The sequence below is a fragment of the Vicia villosa genome, linkage group LG5 (assembly GCF_029867415.1).
Source record: "Vicia villosa cultivar HV-30 ecotype Madison, WI linkage group LG5, Vvil1.0, whole genome shotgun sequence".
Taxonomy (NCBI): domain Eukaryota; kingdom Viridiplantae; phylum Streptophyta; class Magnoliopsida; order Fabales; family Fabaceae; genus Vicia; species Vicia villosa.
In genome coordinates this window covers 126,547,591-126,566,718 of record NC_081184.1, presented here as the reverse complement: position 1 = coordinate 126,566,718, position 19,128 = coordinate 126,547,591, and positions in this window count along the sequence as shown.

The following is a 19,128-nucleotide window of genomic DNA, read 5'->3' as shown; positions in this document are numbered from 1 at the left end:
AGAATCTGAAGAAGAAGATGAACTGTCCTTGATCTCCAGAAGGCTAAATCAATTCTGGAAGAACAAGCAAAGGAAGTTCAGAGGCGTCAGAAGTTCAAAGAAATTTTGAACGTGGAGAATCTTCTGATGACAGAAGATTTGACAAGAAGAAGGTCATGTGCTATGAATGCAATGAGCCAGGACACTTCAAGAATGAATGTCCAAAACTTCAGAAGGAAAATCCCAAGAAGAAGTTTCATAAGAAGAAAGGTCTTATGGCAACCTGGGATGAATCAGAAGATGATTCAGACTCTGAAGATGAACAGGCTAACTGTGCGTGATGGCGACAGAAGATGACAGATCAGAATCTACATCAGAATCAGATTCTGAAGAGGTATTTTCTGAACTTACTAGAGATGAGTTAGTTTCCGGTTTAACTGAACTTTTGGAATTCAAGTCTCAGATTAGTCTCAAATACAAAAAGCTGAAAAAGCTATTTGAATTTGAAACAAAGAAGCTTGAGTTGGAGAATTCTGAATTAAAAGAAAAACTTTTAAAATTTATCCAATAATGTTGGATCTCTTTCTGATTCAGAAAAATCCACTCCTAGTCTAAACCATATTCTGAAAGAATATGATTTAAGTTTCAGGAAGTTCTTATCTAGAAGTATTGGCAGAAGTCAGCTAGCTTCTATGATATATGCTGTGTCTGGAAACAAAAGAGTTGGCATTGGTTTTGAGGGTGAAACCCCATACAAACTTGAACCTGTTGATGAAATGAAATTCACATACAAGCCATTGTAATGATCAGTTCAAGTATGGTCACTCCCATGATATTAGGCACACTTCACATGCTCAAAGTTTTCACATAACACACACCAAAAAGCATGTGACACAACCTAGGAAATATCATGAGACTCACATTAAAAATTATCATGTTGTTCCTCCTATTGCTTACAATGTTAAACCCAAGTTCAATCAGAACTTGAGAAAATCTAACAAGAAAGGACCCAAGAAAATGTGGGTACCTAAGGATAAGATTATTCCTATTGCAGATATCCTTAGCTGCAAAAAGGACAAAGCACAACATGTCATGGTACCTGGACTCTGGATGCTCACGACACATGACAGGAAGAAGGTCTATGTTCCAAGACCTGGTGCTTAAATCTGGAGGAGAAGTCAAGTTTGGAGGAGATCAGAAGGGCAAGATAATTGGCTCTGGAACTATAAAGCAAGAGGAAGAATAACATTTATAAGACAAATCTGCAAGATCTTATGAGTCAGAAGGTGACTTGTCTTATGTCTGTTTCTGAAGAGCAGTGGGTCTGGCACAGAAGATTAGGTCATGCTAGTTTGAGAAAGATTTCTCAGATTAACAAACTGGATCTTGTCAGAGGACTCCCTAATCTGAAATTCAAATCAGATGCTCTTTGTGAAGCATGTCAGAAGGGCAAGTTCTCCAAACCTGCATTCAAGTCCAAGAATGTTGTTTCTACCTCAAGGCCATTAGAACTCCTGCACATTGATCTGTTTGGCCCAGTCAAAACAGCATCTGTCAGAGGGAAGAAATATGGATTAGTCATCGTAGATGATTATAGTCGCTGGACGTGGGTAAAATTCTTGAAACACAAGGATGAGACTCATTCAGTGTTCTTTGATTTCTGCATTCAGATTCAATCTGAAAAAGAGTGTAAAATCATAAAGGTCAGAAGTGTTCATGGTGGTGAATTTGAGAATAGATCCTTTGAAGAATTCTTCAAAGAAAATGGTATTGTCCATGATTTCTCTTGTCCTAGAACTCCACAGCAAAATGGAGTTGTAGAACGAAAGAATAGGACTCTGCAAGAAATGGCCAGAACCATGATCAATGAAACCAATATGGCTAAGCATTTCTGGGCAGAAGCAATAAACACTGCATGCTATATTCAGAATAGAATCTCTATCAGACCTATTCTAAATAAGACTCCTTATGAATTGTGGAAGAATAAAAAGCCCAACATTTCATATTTTCATCCTTTTGGATGTGTATGCTTTATTCTGAACACTAAAGACCATCTTGGTAAGTTTGATTCCAAAGCACAAAAATGTTTCCTTCTTGGATATTCTGAACGCTCAAAAGGCTACAGAGTGTACAATACTGAAACATTGATTGTGGAAGAATCAATCAATATCAGGTTTGATGATAAGCTTGGTTCTGAAAAACCAAAGCAGTTTGATAATTTTGCAGGTTGTGATATTGACATATCAGAAGTTGTTGAGCCAAGAAGCAACGCTATCAGAAGCAGAGCTTCTCAGAAGCAAAGAATCTGAAGATCAAGTATCAGCTTCTCTGGACAATCTAAGCATTTCTGAAGAACCATCTGTCAGAAGATCATCCAGACTCATTTCTGGTCATTCAGAAGATGTCATTCTTGGAAAGAAGGATGATCCAATCAGAACAAGAGCATTCCTTAAGAACAATGCAGACTGTCAATTAGGTCTTGTATCTTTTGATCGAGCCAACTTCTGTTGATCATGCTCTAGAAGATCCAGACTGGATAATTGCTATGCAAGAAGAACTGAATCAGTTTACAAGGAATGATGTTTGGGATCTTGTTCCTAAACCAGATGGATTCAATATAATCGGTACAAAATGGGTCTTCAGAAACAAGCTCAGTGAGAAAGGTGAAGTGATAAGGAACAAAGCCAGACTGGTGGCTCAGGGTTATAGTCAGCAAGAAGGGATTGACTATACAGAAACCTTTGCACCAGTGGCCAGGTTAGAATCTATTCGTCTATTAATTTCATTTGCCACTCAACATAACATCACTCTCTATCAGATGGATGTTAAGAGTGCCTTCTTAAATGGTTATATAGATGAAGAAGTTTATGTCCATCAACCTCCTGGTTTTGAAGACTCTATGTCTCCTAATCATGTTTTTAAACTAAAGAAATCGTTATATGGATTGAAACAAGCTCCCAGAGCTTGGTATGAACGCTTAAGTTCTTTCCTTCTGGATAATGGTTTCACCAGAGGAAAAGTGACACTACTCTCTTTTGTAAAACCTTTAAAAAGGGATATTTTAATTTGTCAAATATATGTAGATGATATTATTTTTGGAACATCTAATGCTACACTTGGAAAGGAGTTTGCTGAGTCTATGCAGGCTGAGTTTGAAATGAGCATGATGGGAGAACTCAAGTATTTCCTTGGAATACAAATAAATCAAACATCAGAAGGAACGTATGTTCACCAAACCAAGTATGTGAAGGAACTTCTGAAGAAGTTTAATCTTCTAGACTGCAAAGAAGCCAAAACTCCTATGCATCCAAACATGCATCCTAGGTAAGGATGAGGTAAGTAAGAAGGTAGATCAGAAGTTATACAGAGGTATGATTGGATCTCTTCTATATTTGACTGCTTCTAGACCTGACATTTTGTTCAGTGTTTGTTTGTGTGCTAGATTCCAATCAGATCCTAGAGAATCTCATTTAACTGCTGTTAAGAGAATTCTAAGGTATCTGAAAGGTACTACTAATGTTGGCTTAGTTTACAGAAAATCTAAAGAATACAACTTAGTAGGATTCTGCGATGCTGACTATGCTGGAGACAGAATTGAAAGAAAGAGTACTTCAAGAAGTTGCCAATTTCTTGGAAGTCATTTGATCTCCTGGTACAGCAAGAAGCAAGCAACTATTGCTCTATCAACAACAGAAGCAGAATATGTCGCTGCTGCTGGTTGCAGTACACAGATGCTCTGGATGAAGAGTCAGTTAGAAGATTATCAGATATATGAGAGTAACATTCCTATATTCTGTGATAATACTTCTGCTATATGTTTATCTAAGAATCCTATTCTTCATTCAAAGGCTAAACACATTGAGATTAAACATCATTTCATAAGGGACTATGTTCAGAAGGGTGTTATATCCTTAAACTTTGTGGATACAGACCATCAATGGGCTGATATCTTTACAAAACCCCTGACTGAAGATAGGTTTAAGTTCATTCTGAAGAACATCAGTATGGATTTATGCCCAGAATGAGAAGATAAGAAGTTCTTACGTATGAGTATCTTCTGAAATGAATGTGATTTTTTTTTAATCAGAAGTTCTGATTGAAATCTTTTAGAAATTATGATTCGGTTATTACTAACGTTTCATTGTCTAAGTTGATTCAGAACCTCTTTTAAAGCAAAACAGCTGTATCGTTTTATCTCGGGATGGTAAACCTGTCGTTACTATTCATGGATAAGCGCGCGTGCAGTTGAAGGGACGCAGACCATAGGTAACTGTGCTAGTCACCTCATCTGTCTTTATTATCTCTCCTCATGTCACGTAACATTAAATGCTATCCATCATTTGTCTCATTTTATTTTCTTTTAAATATTCTTCAAACGTTTTTTCCTTCTCTATCTCTTTGCATTCCTCATCGAGTTTTCTTTTCTCTCTCTCTCCTGTTTTTTTTCTTGCTCAAACAAAGTTTTTTTTTCTTTAAAAAATCCTAGTTCAAACCTTGCGTTCATCTTGAAACCTTTGTCTGGATCTATGACTCAAAGGCGGCAGATCTCTGCATATCTCGGGATGGCTCTCCTAATACCTCTCAAGTCAGACCTCTTCTTTGATGTTGTTATCAACTTTCACCCAAAGACAGAAGACTTTCTTGAGTTATGGGAAGAGGTTAAGAATGATATTCTTAACTTCTATGTTAAGGGAAAGCCCCGTTTGCAACAGCAGTTCTCTGTCTGTGAACTGTCCCTCTCTTCCTCTTTGGTCTCTGGGATCTCTCCTACAGTGGAGGTTCTAGTCTGGAAGACAAGAAGTCCTCAGAGATTCTTGATGGGTTGACACAGAATGTGTCTTGCTAGGGTTTTGTTTTAATTTTTGTAGTCATTTCCTCTTGGGATGACTTTTTATGTATTTGCTAGGAATGTTTCTCATCTTGTTAAACATAAGAACCTTTTGTAATCTTTCTTTTGATTATCAATGAAAAGTTTCTTTGTTTTTACATTCCAGTAATTTTATTTGTCGTTTTATACATCTGAATCTTTTGAAATATTCTTTTTGATGTTATGACAAAAAGGGGGAGAAGATAAATGATAAATGATTTGATTAATCTATCAGTTGCTGGGTAAAGCTCCCACACATTTACTAACAAGAACTGCAAGTTCTATATGGTTTAAGTGTTTTGCAGGTATAAAGAAGTGAAGAGAATCTTCAAAGCAAACACAAGAAGCAAAACCATAAGAAGTGTTATTCTGTAAAAAGAATAAGCTCAAGGAAACTGAAGCAAGCTGAGTGCTGTCAAGCTTCAGAAATCAGAAGCAAGAAAGAAAAATGAATCAGAAGCACTGATAATAGAATTTGATCCATATTTGTCTATTTGCTCTGACAAAATTCTATTTGCTCTGATACATTATTTTAGCCTATAGGCTCTGATACATATCATGTGTTCTAACATACATTTTATGTTCTGACTCGTTCATGCTGACTTTTGTCGTTTAGTTTTTGTTCTGTAACATTTCAGGATGTAGAGATGCTCTGATGATGCTCTGGTACATTCAACAATGTTCTGATACAAATCTAGCATGAAGTGATGTTGGTAGAAATTCAAAGCTCTGAAGCTATCCGAGGGAAGCAGAAATCAGAAGCTGTGAATGTTCTAAAGATCCAGAAAAACTCAAGTTCTGAAGCTGTCCTAAATGGAAGCAGAAATCAGAAGCTGAGAATGTTCTGAAGATCAAAGAAATTCAAGTTCTGAAGCTGTCCTAGATGGAAGCAGGAATCAGAAGCTATGAGTGTTCTAAGGATCTAAAGGAATTCTAGTTCTGAAGCTGTCCAATGGAAGCAGAAGTCAGAAGCTATGAATTCTCTGAAGACAGAAGCTTATGTGATCGTCTCTACCGAAATAATCAGGGAAGTCTTTTATTAAAGTTCTTCGAGTATTTATTTCAGGGGGAGATTATTTATCTCAGGGGGAGATTGTTAATCTCAGGGGGAGACATATTCATATGCTTATGCTATAGCTGAGTAATTTGTCTTTTGCCGTCTGCTCTTTCTGATCGCAAATTCATATCATTTATATATGTTTTTGTCATCATCAAAAAGGGGGAGATTGTTAGAACAAGATTTGTTCTGATCAATTATCTTAGTTTTGATGATAACAATAATATGAATTTTGCTTAAGATAATATGGTACTCTAATCCAATGCAATTTCCTTTTCAGGAAATATATAAAGAGTATGCATAATTCAGCGCTCAGAAGCTTTGTCTCAAAGGGTTCAGCATGCAACATCAGAACATGGTCTGGCAAGACATCAGAAGATGGTCGAAGCAGAATCAGAACATGGGTCTATGGAAGCATCAGAAGAACATGAGATCAGAAGCACTGAAGTTCTGATGGTATCACGCATAGAAGCACTTCAAGGTCAGAAGATCAGAAGATGCTATGCACCAAGCTGTTTGACTCTGATGATATTCAAACATTGTATTCACAAACATCAGATCAGAAGGAAGTACAAGTGGCAGGCTACGCTGACTGACAAAAGGAACGTTAAAAGCTATTAAAGGCAACGTCAGTAGACACAGCGTGAACAAGGCTCGAGGTAGTTGACAAAAGCGTATAACATTAAATGCGATGCTGTACGGAACACGCAAAGCATTAAATGCACTCAACGGTCATCTTCTCCAACGCCTATAAATATGAAGTTCTGATGAGAAGCAAGGTTAACAACTCTGAACAAGATTATTCAAAAAGACTTGCTGAAACGCTGTTAAACTAAAAGCTCAGAATCTTCATCTTCATCAAAGCTCACTACATTGCTGTTGTAATATATTAGTGAGATTAAGCTTAAACGTTAAGAGAAATATCACAGTTTGTGATTATAGCTTTTAAGAAGCAATTGTAATACTCTTAGAATTGATTACATTAAGTTGTAAGGAACTAGAGTGATCGTGTGGATCAGTATACTCTAGGAAGTCTTAGAGGTTATCTAAGCAGGTTGTAACTAGAGTGATCGTGTGGATCAGAATACTCTAGAAAGTCTTAGAGGGTATCTAAGCAGTTGTTCCTGGAGTGATCAGTGTGTGATCAGAAGACTCTGGAAGACTTAGTTGCTGACTAAGTGGAGAACCATTGTAATCCGTGCGATTAGTGGATTAAATCCTCAGTTGAGGTAAATCATCTCTGCGGGGGTGGACTGGAGTAGTTTAGTTAACAACGAACCAGGATAAAAATAACTGTGCAATTTATTTTTATCGTCTAAGTTTTTAAAGCCACACTTATTCAAACCCCCCCTTTCTAAGTGTTTTTCTATCCTTCATATACGACGACAAACCTTTAGGCTTCGAAATGGATCCGTTAGGATCAGTAAAAAGAATGCAAGCTCAAGATCCTCTTGAGGAAATTGACTTAGGTGATGGAGTCACTAAAAGGCCTACTTATGTAAGTACAAAACTTACAAATGATCTAAAAACCAAGTTGATTCGACTTTTAAAAGAATACAAAGATTGTTTTGCATGGGATTACAATGAAATGCCTGGTTTAAGTCGAAGTGTGGTAGAGCATCAGTTACCTTTAAACCCAGGGGAAGAAACCTATCAAGCAGCTTCCAAGAAGATTTGCGCCAGAAGTTATGGAAAAAATCAAAGTAGAAATTGAAAGGTTGCTGAAAAGCAAGTTTATTCGAACTGTAAGGGGATTTCCTGGGCTTCGTGGTTCACAAGAAAGGTATTGAGATAAACCAGAACAAGACGAAAGCAATCTTGGAGCTAAAAGCGCCTGAAAACAACTTCAGTCATTGTTGGGGAAGATTAATTTCTTGAGGAGATTTATCTCAAATCTAAGTGGCAAAACGAAGATCTTTTCACCACTTGTGAAGCTCAAGAATCAAGACCAGTTCAAATGGGAGCAAGAACATCAACAGGCATTCGACCAAATAAAAGCTTATTTGACTAAGCCTCCTATTTTGTTACCCCCCAATAGAAAAAAAAGTATGAAATTGTACATAGCTGCATCAGGTTCGACAATTGGGAGTATGTTAGCCCATGAGGATGATAATGGCGTCGAAAGATCTATATATTATCTCAGTCGAACTTTAGTGGATGCTGAAACTAGGTATAATGATATTGAAAAATTATGTTTATACTTGTATTTCTCATGTAATAAACTTAAGCAATATATAAAGCCTGTTGATGTGTATGTGTCTTCTCATTTTGATGTTATTAAACATATGTTGTCTAAACCAATTTTGCATAGTCGAATTGGTAAACGGGCCTTAGCGCTAACTGAATTTTCTTTAACATATGTTCCTTTAAAAGCTATGAAAGGACAAATTGTGACTGATTTTATAGTCGAACATGGGTTAGTCGAGTTCCCTACAAATCTAGTTGAACAGACTGACTGGAAGTTGTTTTTTGACGGGTCCTAGTCACAAAAATGGATCAGGCATTGGAGTCTTGATTATTTCTCCTAAAGGACTTCCAACAAAGTTCCATTATAAAATGAAAGATGTATGCTCTAATAATGAGGTCGAATATGAAGCCTTAATAACTGGTTTGAAGGACCTAATAGACTTGGGGGCAACACGAGTTGAAATTCGAGGTGACTCTGAGCTGGTAATTCGACAAATCAAGAAAGAGTATAAGTGCATCAAAGAAAATCTAATAATGTACTATGCAATTGTATTACGTTTGTTAGAAAAATTCGAACATGTTGAGATCTTGCATATACCAAGATCTAGTAATTATATTGCCAATGAATTGGCACAGATTGCTTCTGGCTATAGAGTTTCTAAAAACCGGTTAGAAGATATGGTTGATATCAAAGAGAAAGAGACTCATAAAATATTAGACAAGTTCGGTCAATTGTCGACGTCAAAATTTGGGGGGGTAGATGAAGTTGAAAGTAAAGATTTGTATGCCTTGGAAATTTTTTCCATCGACAATATGACAGATTCTGATTGGAGAAACCCATTGGTCCAGTACCTAAACAATCCAGTCGGAAGAACTGATCGAAAAATTAAATACAGAGCTCTAAATTATGTAATATTGGGAAATGATTTATACAAGAAAACGGCTGAAGGCGTATTGTTGAAATGCTTGAGTGAGGCTGAAGCATATTTGGCTGTGTCAGAGGTTCATAGTGGTGTTTGTGGAGCTCATCAGTGGGGCCATAATATGAAGTGGTTGTTGTTTAGACAAGGTTTATATTGGCCTACAATGTTAAAAGATTGTATTGAGTATGCAAGAGGGTGTCAAGAATGTCAGAAATTTTCAGGTATTCAACATGTTCCAGCCAGTGAATTGCATGCCATTGTCAAACCTTGGCCTTTTAGAGGATGGGCTTTGGATTTAATAGGAGAAATTAAACCTTCATCCTCTAAACAACAAAGATTCATTTTAGTAGGAATAGACTATTTTACTAAATGGATAGAAGCAATTCCTTTGGTTAATGCCGACCAAGAGGCAGTGATTAGTTTTATACAAAAACACATTATTTACAGATATGGAATTCCAGAAACTATCACTACTGATCAAGGATCAGTCTTTATTGGTCGAAAGATGCAAGCTTTTGCAGTAGAAACAGGATTTAAATTGCTAACATCTACTCCATATTATGCTCTGGCTAATGGTCAAGTCGAAGCTGCAAATAAAGTTATCATAAATCTGATAAAAAAGCATGTGGGGAGAAAGCCAAGAAATTGGCATCAAACGCTCGACCAAATCCTTTGGGCTTGTCGAACGTCACCAAAAGAAGCAATAAATACTACCCCATTTCGTTTGACTTTTGGGCATGATGCTGTATTGCCTGCAGAAATTCATCTATAATCGGCTAGGATTCAACGACAGAATAATCTTTCGCCAGATGAATACTGGAGTATGATGTTAGACGAATTGGTGGAATTAGACGAAGAACGACTAAATGCATTGGATAAATTAATAAGACAGAAGGAGAAAGTGGCGAAAGCTTACAACAAAAAAGTCAAAGAAAAAACATTCACGATAGGTGATTATGTGTGGAAAGTTATTCTACCAATGGATCAAAGAAATAAGTTATTGGGTAAATGGTCCCCAAGTTGGGAAGGACCTTTTAAAATTTTGCAAATATTTTCAAACAACGCGTACGAAATTGAAGAGCTAAACTCTGATGGTCGAGTCTTGAGGATAAAAGGTAAGTATTTGAAAAAATATAAACCTATACTTCAAGAAATTCGCATAATAGAATAAGAAGAAATTATATTAAAATGGCCAAAACTTGGCCAACCATTACAAAAGTTCCTTATAAAGGATGTTGACAGTCATTACAAAAACATAGCCAGCTAGTCGAAAACAAATTACAAAGTTGGAAAGTTGTTCCTAAAATAAGCTAGCTTGGATGATTCAAAATCAATCTTAGAGTCAAGTCGAGACAAGCCTTGTCTAAGTTGGCGAATGCTATTTTCCAATTTGAGGGCATTTTCACCATGACCAAGTCCTTTCAGGACTTCCTGATTAATAGTTTCAGGCGAAGGGATTTCTTCAGTTTGAGCCAAATTGATTTTTTCTTGTTCAAGATCTTCGATCTTCTTGTTGAGAGAATCAATTTGAGCTTTATAGTCAGCAATCTTGGTGTCGATCTCTCCTTTCTTATCAGAAAACTTTAACGTTTTTTCCTGAAATTCCTCAACCCTTTTGGTCGAAGCTGCATTGGCATCCCATTCCCTCTCCATTTCACGTTCTTTGTTCTTTGCTTGTCGAGTGATGTTCCTCTTTGTTATGAGGTCCCTCTAGAGCTGGTCGTAGTATGCCTCAAAATCAAAGAAGAATTGGGCAACAACTGCTGGTAAAGAAGCTTTGGTGAGTAAGTCTAATAACTTACGAATTTCTCCACCAAGATGTTCAGAACTCTCAAGGACAGCAAGGAACTCAGGTTCGTTCAGATGGGCCTTTAACTGGCATATAGCTTCGACAAGAGAAGCATCAATTTCAGAGTTAGGATTGGTCGACTGAGCAGGAACATCAAAAGAACTTGGTCGCAGCTTCTGAAGTCGAAAAAGAGCTTCCAAAGGGGTTAGTCTTCTTCAAATCTAGAATCTCCTCTTGACTAAGAGAATTGTTAGAGTTGGTATCGTCAACAGTAAGATGTTGTTTGGACTGAGAAATGATGTTTTGCTTCGAATGAGAGGTGTGATCAGCAGCTTCGACATTTGCAAGTTGAGGTTGTTCAGTGATAAGAGTGTCTTGGGGCGTTGTTCGACTTCGACCTGGAGTGTTAGCTGAATCAGTGGTGCTTCCAAAAGCATCAGTCCTTTGAGGGCTAAAAAGGTTGAAGTCAGAGCAGCCTCAGTGATTTTTTCAGCAACCTCGATAGCTTTCTCCTGAATATGGTCGACAGTTGGTGCTTTCTATTCAGAAGAAAAGGTTAGAAAACAATCTTCAAAGAGGAATATATTGAAAAAAAGGTGTTAAGTTACCTCAGGAGGAATTTGGGACGAAGAAGAAATTTTCGGAACTGTTTGAGGTTTGACAACTACTTTGGGAGTGTTTTTAATGGCCTTCCGTTTCTTTGTTGGAGTCGGAAGCGGGGGACGTGAAAAAATTTCACTTTCTTGATTTGGTGGAGAGGTGGTTTCATCTGAGTCAGCAGGGACTAGCAACTAAAGAAAGGAAAAGTAACAGTTAACAAGGGTTAAGGTAGTATTGACTAAAGATTAAAGGTCAATATAAATACCTTTCTAATAATTTTGTTTTTCTTGGTAGTGGTGGTGTTCGACGTACTGGGACGCTTTCGACCTGGTTTAGTAGTGTCGCACGCTCGCGAAAAATGAACAGATTCGCCACCAATATATTTATCCCATAAGGGAAAGGAATATCAGAAAACCTAACAAAGGAAGGAACAGGGTCTTGCGACCAGAGAATCAAGGTACGGGAGTCGGTTACGCGAGGGGAAGGTATTAGCACCCCTCACGCCCATCGTACTCAATGGTATCCACCTATGTTTGTTTCTATCTAAAAGGTGTGATCTATGCCTATGCCTATATGCGAAATGAATGCAAAATGTAGGGAAAATAAAGAATTGTACTCGCACGGGCCCTACCCCGCTGCCTACGTATCCTTTTCAGGAATCAGAGTTACCGTAGCTCGGCTCAAGATTTTCTGTTTGTTTTGTGTTTTTTAGTTGGGCGGCGTTAACGTTCGCGCTCTTGCATAAGGGATCGCCTACGATGCGTACGAGCGGAAATAACGGTGCCCTTAGGTGCCAACGGGGCAAAAAGAAAAAAGAAATGATTGGTTTGTGTCTTTTAGGGTAATTCCATGATGACGAGAACCCACTACAAGGTCTCGCATCACTTCCTTACTTTGTGTTAAATCTGACCATTTATTAGTGTTTTATGAAGTATTTTTGATTGGTGTTTTTTATGGGGATTTTAATTTGTGACTTAGATCATACCAAAAGAGTTTCGTTTTGCATATTTAGAGAACGCACATCGGGGCCTACGCCACAATCGTTTCTCTAAATAACGGTTAAGAAATACATCGAGGCTTCACGCCTCGATCATTTCTTCTCCTCTAAGTAGGAAATACAAAAAGGAGTTCCTTTGTGAATATTTAGAGAATGCACATCGAGGCCTACGCCACAATCGTTTCTCTAAATAACGGTTAAGAAATACATCGAGGCTTCACACCTCGATCATTTCTTTTCCTCTAAGTAGGAAAGAACATACATCGAGGCCTACGCCCCAATCAATTCTTTCTTACTATGAAATATAGTAACGGTATGATCTTCATCGATATTTATTAAGTATTTTAAAAGTTGAAAAGAAAAAAGAAGAAAACTAGCCTAAAATGATCAACTAGCCTAAAGGTTATGAATTATGGGCCCTAAGGTTCTAAAGGAATATACAAGTGAAATTACAAGTAAAAATCACAAGTAAGCATGGTACAAAATTAAACTAAAAAAGCTATTATTTTTGAGAGTTTTTATATTGAAAAATATTCAATTAAAGGGACTAAAATTAAATCCTAAAACTGATCTAAACAATCTAGCAAAATAATTTTTATTGGTTTTATTGTTTTTTAATATCTACAAAAACCTAGAAAAGTCTAAAAGGAAATCAAAATCTAATGTTTTTTATGGAGTAAGGGGGGTTTATGTGAAGATACTGATGCAGGGAGTAATTCAGGCGCAAGGCCCACTGTTGATGGCCCAAACAGAGTTTTGTTGTAATCAGAAAAACGAGGCGCATGGGCCTATAAGGGGTGTGGAAAGCAAGATCGCGCTAGGCCCAGGGGTTGATGGATTAGCATGCAAATTTTTGTTTCAGATTTTTATTTGTCAAAAACGGTGATGCTGGGCTTGTAGGAGTGTGGATAGAAATTCGGTGGCCCAAGGATTTATGATCCAATTGCAATTAATCAAACTATGTTAATACTAATCACACCATTATTCCATTTAATTTTCGTTACTTTGACATTAACTCAGACTAATGACCCATAATTAACATACTAATTCAAATCAATTAATCAGAAAATTAAAAGAGGGATTTAGGGTTACCAAAAGTGGCTATTGGTATTCTTTGACGTTCCTCTCACTCTCTCACGAACATGACTGCGGAGGCTGCGATATTTTCAAATCTTCGGCGCAAAATAGAGCTCCGTCCGATTCCCCGGCTCCGTCTTATCGTTCCTCTCCGACTTCATCTCCTTCTTCTCTCGCGTGTTGGTGGGAACTCGTCGCGGTGATGATGGATGCGGAGGCGACTCAAACGATGAATCGGAGATGATGATGTTGTTGAGGTTGTAGAAGAACGAGATTGGAGATGTTTCAGGGAGGACTGAAGAGACTCTTGAAGTTTGATGTGGATGATCGTTCTTGAAGATGACGATGATAGTTGTCGTTTGATGAAGATGGTGAGGCAACGAAGCTGGAAGTGATGCGATTCAGAGATGAATGATATTGAAGGCGGGTGCTTGCGTGAGTTTCAATTGGAACGTGATGAAGATGATGATGAAAGGCGGAGGAGAATTGAAAGTTCTCATATGTTGATGAATCTGCAGAAGTAACAGTGAAGGTGATGTTGTTCGGTGAAGATTGAAGTTGGGATGAAGACGATGAAGGATCAAGAACGGAGTGTGATTGAGGATTCCGAATTGGTGATTGAAGAAGAGAGATTTTTTCAGAGTTTGTTACAGGTTCTCTTTTCACCCTCCCCTTTTCATTCTGTTAAATATTCTTTTTTCATATGCCAATTCCGAAGCGGTTCATTTTCTGTTAGCTCGTGAACTTTCTTCTTCTGCAAATTTGTAGGTGATGGCTGAAGGGTGAAGAAGAAGGATGAAAGAAGATGTGTGAAGGTTTTCTTTGAAGATGATGAAGAGATAAGAAGAGTTGATGGTGATTGAATGAACAAATGGTGGAGAAGGATGAAGATGGTGAGAGATATGAAGAGATAATCGAGAGAAAGTTCAGAGATGAGGAAGTCTGCTATATAGAGGTTCCCAAGGTTAGTTTTTTTCTGTTGAGATTCAGTTACAGGGTCCGTTTCTCATCTCCTCCTCTTTTCTGTTTTCATTCAGAATTTCTGTTAGGAAATGTAACTGATTTTTTTGTGGTTAGTTTCTGTTTGAGGAAGTTAGTTATGAACTGAAACTCAGTTAGTTATTTGTGGGAAGTTGGTTAGGATTGAAATTCTATTATGTTGGTTTTTTTCGGTTAGGATTGTTTTTTTGTTAACATTTGGTTATAAAAGTTGGTTATTGGGTAGTTAACAGTTAATTATAGGTTTGAAATGTATGCAGGGAATGGGGTTGAATTGAGCTTGTATCGTATTGTGCAGGTTTCGGTTTTGTAATGTAGCAGGGGCTGGTTATATTCGGTTTATGCAGAAGGGTAAGATATCGAATCTTGAAACATTTTTTTGTGGCTTATTTGAATCTGTTATTGTTCTTTACCCATAATCCACATATTGATCTCACAGCTGCAGATAACAAAGAAAACTAAACCGGGTATCCAACTCCATGCAGTACTGATGAACAGAATTCCCATTGTCAATGTTAATGCTGCTATGAGTGTCTTTTTCGGGTATCATGCAATGATGATATACTGCCATGTGAAATCAATAACATGCAATGATGATATGTTGCACATAGTGTTGATGCTAGAAGTGGAGGGTAATTGAAGGAGTCACCGGATGGGATTCATGGAAGTCCTTTTTATGCAATGCAAAGTTTGGAGAATTGGTGGAAATAGGCTTAGGAAGGTGCTGATTCAGAATTGTGGTCTCAGTCAACAGTTGACCGAAAGTCGACTGTTGACTAAAAGTCAAATGTAGCCTCTCTTTTTTGTAATTTTCAATGCACTTCCAAATTCTGATTTTTTTTTTGTAATGACTTCTTGTATGGTTAACTTGCACTGTATGAATCTCGACTTGAAATATTGGAATTCTCTTCAAGTAGTAAGGCTCTTGCATTTTCCCACCTTTTCTATTTGACTATTTGAATTCATGCTTGCGACTTTGAATAGAATTTTCTTATGAGTGAATTGTGAATGATACTCGAGCGGATATTGAATGACGACTTGAGTCTTGTATGAACACTCACCTTGAACTCATAATTGCGCACCACTTTGCCATTAGTCTTCCAACATGTTCCATATGCACCTAAACTTGCAACACGAGCCAATCAATGGATACTTTATGCATGCCATGAAAGAACTTGAACATAGCCAACCTTGGATCAACTTCTCGAACCATAAGTAGCCCAATTAATTAAATGAAGTATTTTGAGTTGCCAAAGTCGTATCCTCAATACAACTCAAGAATGCATCGTGTCTTGACTGAAATGTCTCCTTTAACAAATGACTTTAATATGACACCTCGAGGAATCCTCTGATGAAGATAAGAATTGAAGCGTAGGAGAACATTTTATCATGAAATTCAATTGTCCTTTGCTGATGGACTTTAACAAACTCGAACATCGCGAATAAGAAACCCTAATTCAACGATCCCTAGTCGACTTCAGATGGATGCACACCTTGTAACTTGGTGAAGAAGAAATCCCTGAATCAACCCTAGTATGCCTTTCAATACATACAGGGAAACCAGTTGAGATAAGCTTATCTGAAGTAGCAACCCTAAACTTTCAAACCTTGATCCCAAAGCCAAGTTATTGATTAATGAATGCATGAGTTATGTTAATGACCTAATGGGAGGTATGTACATGAGACTATGAAATGCATAAGCCTAAGCCAGATAAAATTGAAAGGGTAGGACAAATTTGGGGTATGACAAGGAGCAGATGCTTCGATTTGAGTGGTAGGATCAGGTTCTGCAAGGTCTAAAATTGAGATTAGAATATGGCCATTGGTAATAAAGAAAACGAAAGTAGACATAAAATACTTACTTATGTTAAGTTGATCATTCAGCTTGTCGAACGCAATATTCAGTTTTTTGATAAAAGAATCTCCATCAATGCGATGGGAGAGAAGTGTTGGAGTCAAGAATGCAGCCCAAATGGCATTCAATTGAGCTCGAAGGGTTGGAATGTTTCCAGGATAGATGGATTTAAACCAAGTTGGACCAAAGCATCGATTTGAGAAGGGAGCCATAGAAGCTAGAAATATGTTACATTCAGAAAATACTTTCACATACTTGAGGAGATTGGGTTTGTTCGACTCATCTTGAGGAGTTTGAAAGGCAAGTTTGATACCTTCGACTCTCCGGTCGTACATAACTTCCAGAATAGATTGAGAAACAGTGTAACCAACTTTTGACTCGAAAGTAGCATTCAACCAATGCTGCAAGAGCCAATAGGGTCTTGACAAAGATAGCTGTTTTGGGGTCTCGTGAAGGCGCTTAATCCTTAAAGACGCTATACCCAGACTATGATAGAGATAAGCAAGGAGAAGCTTACTTAAAGAAACCTTTCGACCTTCATGAATTTGAATAGCCAGAGGTATATAGGCTTTAGCTACTTGAACCGACCCTGGACAGAACAAATAATATGAAAGCCAATAAGTGAGAAAAGCCACATGTTCTTCGTCTGAGACTTCATCAGTGGATTTGTCATAGTGATCCTGCATATATTTGGTAATAGTGGCATTGGCGAAGTTGAAGTTCATCTCCGTTGGGAGAGTTGGGTCGAAAATCTCACCCAAGGGCGAAAGCCCTTGTAATGGCAGCTATGTCGAAGAGGGTGGGGGTCATCATTCCACAGGGAAGGTGGAAAGTGTTAGTCGAACCCTCCCAAAAGAATAACGAAGCAAGCAGCATAGGAGGACAAACCTTATGACCATTCCTGGACAATTGGATGATGTCGAAGATACCCAATTCCTCCCATCTTTGTTGTTTTTTTGCTTGAACTTTGTTGAGCCAAGCCAAATACTCCTTATTGCCAGGAGCTGGGGTCGAACGAAACACCCTAAGTGAAGGGTCCATAAACTTCAGGTCGAGAGGACGTGGTTTGTCGAAAGCTACAGGCATGGTGGTTTGGAAACAAGGAAAGAAACCAACAGTTTGTTCTGGATGAGAACGATGATCTGGTAATGGCCCTGAGAAAGCCATTAGTTTATCAGTGATTTGAAAAGGGATTAACATCTGGTTCTGCCAAATTATAGCTTTAGCTTCAGTGAGTTTGGGTTGAGGCACGAAATACAACCCTTTCTCTTCTTCTTCACGAGAAATTATAGCCCCTTAAGGGTTTGAACCTGTGGGGTAAACAGTACTGTTGGCATTTGCATTGGCAGCCATTGTTGTGTATAGAAGAAAAGAAAATAATGAGAAGAAAAGGGTTTGAAGTTTAGAGAAGAAGAGTGTTCTTTCTGAAACGTTTTGAGAAGAGAGGAAAACGAGAAGAGAGAAAGAAAAGGAAGAGAAACTTGTTCATATATATAGCTGTAGTGACGTCAGCAAAATCGTGCAAAAAGAAGTTGTTGAAATCAAAGGTCATGTCTAAAAAACGCTTTGGAAACTGGTTTTTAGAAAGTGGGGAGCAGTTATAGCCCTCTACCTAAGATTTAGGTAATAATTAGTGCCTAAGGATGTGCGAAGTAATCATGGCGTCAGAAGAGAACAAAAGTCGAAACCTAAGAAATAACTGAAACGCCATTTTTTCTCTTTCCTGAAGTTAGTCGAAAGAAGTCGCTTGGGGGGCAATTTGTTAACCTAGGATTTCGACTTACTAAATAATGGTAAGTGATCTCTGAGACAGGTGAGATTATCAAAGAATCTAAGATGAAGAGTCTGATTAAAATAGTCTTGTTTAGTCAAGACTGACATTCGACCACCAATAAATCATCATGGCCAAGATCGACTAGAACTAGTCAATACATCACGCGTGTTCGACTAGAACAAATGGAAAACTTAGACGTTTTGTTTGAGTATAGTTCTGAAGTCGGAAGGCGTCAGAAGTCAAGAGGCAGTTTCAAGCAGTTTTCTGGCAGTTTTCACAGGACGCGTGGAGGTCTCACAGTTGAAGATACTGCATGTCGAAGACACGTGTTGGCTGATAATCAGTCGACCGTTAGTAGTAGTTATGTTATTTTTACTATTTAAGCAAGTTCCATAGGAACAGTTTAGGGTCCGCATTTTCTACAAAACACAAGTAAACTCAAATCTCTGTGCAATAATGAGTAACGACTGCAACTTTTGAATGTACGTATGCGTACCAGTTTAATTTATGCAATCATTTTACGTTATGCTTCAATTTCAATGTACATTTACTGCTTTTTTGTTGCTTTTGATTATTATAAAGCCTTTAATTTCAGTGTTTTACTTTTACTTTAAAGTTATTGCTGCATTTAATACAAACTAGATACACGTAATAAACAAATTAAAGCAATCAGTCCTAGAATATTCTAGTTGATTCCGCAAAAGTAACCTTTAAAAAGGAAACTAGCGCGCTTGTTTACCATTTTTTTGGGTAAACAGGGGGATATTATTAAAAAACAATTATGGAGTTAAAACCAAAATTCGCTAATACTATATGTGGTTTGTATATTTAATCCTTAATATTTTTATAAAAAAAAATATCATAAATACTAAAACCATAATCGGACTAAAACGAGTGAACGAAAACTCGATAAAATATTATGATTTATATATTTAACTCTTAATATTTTTATTAAAAAAAAGTTATATCATAAATACTAAAAGTTAATTGCAAAATAGTATGTTTATAAATATATAATTTATAG